We start from the raw sequence: 5,243 nt of genomic DNA on the forward strand, positions 1-5,243 counted from the left end.
ATATATACATATTTTGGGCTGGGGATTTAGCTCAGTGGTTCTCCCACCTGCCAAAGTCCCAAGTTCAATCCCTGGTTATAAAAAAAAAACCAAAAAAATACATATACATATACATATATATATGTGTGTGTGTGTGTGTGTGAGTGTGTGTGTGTTTAGGATTACAAAAATATTAAGTTTGCATATGCTTAAATAATTACTGAATGTTAATACAGAATACATTAATATGTGTATAATTTTCCTTTTGTTTATTGAAAGGTCTTCTTATGGCAGCATTTGCACTGCAAATGAAATGAAACAGCATGATGTTGCAGCATATAGGGATTCCTGCTGCAAATCAAACTGAGCAGCGTCAGTGTTCCTCTGGAACAACTTATTACTAAAAGGAACATCTGTCTCAGCTTCAGAAAAGAAGTTAGTATATAATATAAAAATGAGCTAATAACTTATCTGAACCTTACAAGTATATTAGAGAGTTACCTCCATAGAACTGGCAAAGCTTATCAAAATATTCCAAAAAGTCCAGGTTACCTTTACCCCCAGAAAAATTTTGTAATGAGATAAATAAAAATTATATCACTGAATATTATTTTTAATTGAATCATATGAACTTGTTAGAAATTAATTGAAGGTGTCAGGAGTAAAAAAATATAAAACAATACCATGAGAGGAGTAAGAAGAGAAAATGAGGAGTAATTTGAAACTTTAAGAAAGTTCAGAAAACCAGATAACATGCCTCCATCTCAAATACCCGTGTAAACTTGTTGAGCACACATTGCAGATTGCCAGAGCGTCAAGATTTTCTTGTAGAGCTACGAGACTGACTTTTCAATCCACTGTAGGCTCCATTGTCTGCATTGTCAAATATATCTGATATGTTCACTCTTTGGATGTGGGAATTGGCTCTTCTGTCAGTATTTCTGGTCCATCCATTTTAGTATAATCTCCATCTTCTGTATGTTCTGAAAATACATCATTGCAATGCACATCCTTTAAATTTTCTTTTGTATTTAAGAAGTAGTTTTCTCCACTGCTGCTCCAGTGTCCCACATAAACATTGCTAAGTGGACTGTCTAATCTAGTCTGCCTTGGTCTGAGCACTCCTAGTGAATCGATACCACTGAAATTAAACGTGAAAGATCATTCTTTCTTCCACCTCAGATAGATCAGAGAAGATGACTGCTCTGGGAGAAAATTGTCTGCTAAGGCTGTGAAATGTTGTACTGGCTGGAGGAAGGATTGAAGAGCCACCATGTGTTTTTTAAAATCCAAAGCACTTGCAAGTTCTTCTGAATCCATAAAGGCTCTGTTGTTATGGGCAGAAGTCTCTTGCCTCTGACTTAGTAACACTGGTCTAAAGCATGTGGCCATAATCTGACAGGTCGTCTCATTCGTGATGAAAAGCCACCAATTTCAAATGATCCCACAGCATCTTTAGAGTTGTGGTCTCAACACCTGACAGACAATTCAACAGGTCAAGTCTGTCACTTGGGTCACTTGCACAACAATTTGATGACATTTGCAAAGGACATTTTACCATTGCATCTAGGACAGCCTCATAAAGCTCCTTTGTTATCAGAGAAGCTCTTTTAAATAGTCCTTAAGAACCCCTGTTATTACACTTTTACCTGGATACTGGTTTTCATAAAGACCAACAGCTTTGCTAACCCTCTCAAAAAACTCTAGAAGGTCTTTCTTGATGGCTGCTGAACCACATGTTCGATGCAGGCCTCTCTTTTCAATTTCCTTTGTACCTTTCTGTGTCAGGAGTAGCACCATCAGTCCTACCTTTTCTCTTTCTACCTCTTTTTTTTGGGGGGGGTGGTACCAGGGATCCAACTCTGGTCCTTGTGCTTGTGAGGCAGCCAGTGGTACCACTGAGCTACATCCCCAGCCCTTCTTTCTGCAAGTTTTTGAGTGTCAATGCCAAATATTACTGAATCTCGATTTTTATCTAGTCTGTCAAGAGAATTCTCCCACTGTTCCATATGAGTCACTTTCACATAAATAAGACCTCTAGGTTCAAGTTGGACAGCCAGCCAATGTGTCTTTACCACTCTGAAGAAGGTGGAGAGAATAAAATTTCAGGACAACACACTCGATTTTTTTCTTGGAATGGGATCCCAGCTGAATACTACTACTTTCCAATGTGCATTTTCAATTTCTATGTCAAAAGCATGATCCATGTCTAAAAATGCTGTCCAACATGTGAGTAAAGCAGCTTTTGCTTTGTTTCCTGAATCTACCTGAATTGTACAAAGACATCTTTTGAATCTACCCTAGGGGTGTTAAGTCGCCAAGACCATATTGTGAACACTTATGTTGATCAGAATTAAAAAATCATGTCTAAAAGCATCTTTGCGTACTTCATGTTTGGTACAACTACTTGGAATGACTTCTTTTCCTTTTCCAAATGTGTTTTCAGGTCCATATTTGTTAGATTAGTTATAGGTTCAGGTGAGTCTCCATCACTGAGATAACCACTTTTGCAGGAATATTTTGAATTCACAGAGGTTTTCTTCTGGTAGCTGAACTGAGAAGATACAATAGCACTAAGATGGTACTGGCTTACAACAGTCCTTTTAGCAGCTGTGGAAGTATTCCCAAAAGGTAGAACCACAGTGTGATGAACTTCCGTACAGTTACATTTCAACAAGGAATACTCTCTGGAAGGCTTACATAATTCAAGATTACGTTAACCCTTACCTTCATACTAAATTCTGACAACCTTTTTATTTTAATGGGAAATTCCCTCACAGTCCCTGCAGATTTTATTTTATCTGGTAAAGGCCAATTAAGTGAATTGCCTTTTTTCACAGGGGTAGGGCTTGATGAAGATGGTTCTAACTCCCAATCCTGTTCTATTTGCAGCAGCTCAGTTCTCAGGATCTGAAAATGATTTCAACCTGGGACTGTCCTTCACCACTATACCTTCTTGTGTCTTGTGTCCTAGCCTTTGCTTGTGCTGAGGCATCAATTTTGCAGAACGGGTGGCATTTATGGGATCCATTTCATTTAATGGCATGGTCCAAATATCACCCATGTGCTTGCAATGCACCACAAATCTTCAATATGCTGCTCTGCTTTCATCAGGTGCCAGAGACTCCTGCAGTACATGTCTAGTACCCACCTGCCCAGTGTGCCACTCAAGGTTGAAGAAAAACTTACAGCAGAGTTAAAGAGAAAGTGAACTGGGCATGGCCAATGCTCCTTTTGCAAAAGGCTTTGGCCCGTCTCTTCCACCGAACTTTATTGATCATCAATCAGGGTAAAGGTGCATGTATAGATGTGTAGTATGTGAAGTTACTCTGGAAACTAATGCAGACGAGGCTTTAAAGAGAAGGCAAAGCATTTTCATATTAGAAGCCAGATGGACAAAATATATGGCTGTAATTAGTGCACTGTCCTTCAGGCTCCGAAGGCACTAATGGTGGGAACGGAATTTGGGTGTGATTACTCCAACCCCAGCTACAGATGTTATCTCATGCTAGCCCCACAGCTTCACAGGCCATTCCTGTGGTCTGCTGTTGTGGATGTTGGGAAGGTCATGTTAAGCTGGGCGCCACCCCAGTGCTCATGAGATATTTCCATAGCTTCAGTCAGACTTCCTTCTTAAAGTAAGTCCACTGAGGGGTGTAACTCTTTGCAGCTGCACTGCTCACATGATGTTTTGGGCATAATCAGTGTCGCAGGCTCTGGCAATCGGGTGCAAAGTGGCAGCGGAAAGCTTTAGCACAGCAGGGTTTGCACCTCCAAACCTCAGGGCACTTGACATCCCAACGTTGTCATCCTCGGGAAAAGGGTTGTACCATAATTCTCCATCATCTGCATCACTTTGCTTGTTATAATCTATAAACAGTTTCTTGATAACGACGAGTTTGCAGCATTGCATACCATATATAAACAATATTCTTCAGATGATTGAAGGAAAGGTTGTGATAGCTGATGGAAAGGTGGAGAGATGGATAGATTGCTAATATGTTGGGCTTCACTAATTGAGGATTCCCAAAGCCTGGGCTTCCTTTCCATTGGGCTTCCTGGCTGCTCTATGCCTGGGTCTTGAGCAGCTTCCTGGGCCATCTGGTACTGCAGGAGATACTCTGGACCTGCATCTGCCCACCTCCTCTGCCATTGCCCACATCTCCTGGCACGTTCGGCGTCTATTGGACTGCAGTGACCTGTTGGGGACCAGGCACGATATGACATTTCAGGAGATGGGTGAGGACCTAGGTTACCAGCCCTGCAGCCTCAAGCTCCACCCTAACTTGTCTGGGGCACAGAGGTGTTGGGAAAAACCCTAGACCTGGGCCAGGATTTAGCTCAGTGGTTCTGTCACCTGCCTCACAAGGGCAAGGTTTCACGTTCGATACCCAGTACAAAGCAAAACAAAACAAAACAACCCTAGACTTCCTGGCTATGTGGGAAAGCCCTGATCACAGCACTTCCCACACAACATAACTCCTACTTAGGGGCGCAGAAATTTCAGGCACCCTGAGGTGGAGAAGGACCTCAACTTCTGCCTTTGGGAGTCTAAACTGGGTCCCTATCTCACTATCCTAATCTTACCATGCTTCCTGCTCCTGGGATTGTATGCTACCCTCTCTCCTGGCTCCCTGTTGACAAAATAAACCCAGCCCACCCTGGCCATCTCCTGGAAGTCCATCCACCATAGATAGATTCCTCCCAGTCCAACATTAACCATTGACGATTGCTTCTGTCTCTTACTTTTATTTTCTGGCCTCCTTTCCCCCCAAAAGGTACGGACAGAATGTCTGACGATCTGCCGATGTTGACCTTAGGGTCTGCTTCACTTTGAGCTGACTGCAGCTTCCCAATGCTGCGGGCTATTAAGTCCTACACTTGGGGGTCTCGATGGCATTTCTGTCTCCTGGCTATTGTGAGAGTGGGTCCTTCAGCGGAAAACCACCGCAGAGGCTGGCTTTCGTGGGAATGTTTCTCTCCACGGCCCTGGCAGGAATGGTGGCACAGTGCCTTGAAATTATCCAGCGCCCAGGCCCAAGCCAGTCCAGGGCTCAGGCCTGGTGGCATATGGTGCTTGGATGCACTCACCCTGGGCTCGGCTCTTCCAAGGCTGAAGTAGCTTCAACTCCACCATATCTTCAGCTTCCTCAGAGGGCCAAGGAAAAAGGGCAACTGAATCTGCTGCTCCCTGTGTCTTTTTAGAGCCCTGAGGCTTCAGCCCACATCCAAGGGCTTGGGGACTCAAGCTCCCTTTCAGCACC

At 43.1% G+C, this 5,243-nt stretch overlaps 1 pseudogene; it reads right to left on the bottom strand.

The window, feature by feature from the left end:
* Positions 1-751: 751 nt before the first annotated feature.
* On the bottom strand, positions 752-3,025 carry LOC104857154 (annotated as a pseudogene).
* Positions 3,026-5,243: the final 2,218 nt, after the last annotated feature.

This window comes from Fukomys damarensis, unplaced genomic scaffold (genome assembly GCF_012274545.1).
Source record: "Fukomys damarensis isolate Sample0158 unplaced genomic scaffold, DMR_v1.0_HiC HiC_scaffold_60089, whole genome shotgun sequence".
Taxonomy (NCBI): Eukaryota; Metazoa; Chordata; class Mammalia; order Rodentia; family Bathyergidae; genus Fukomys; species Fukomys damarensis.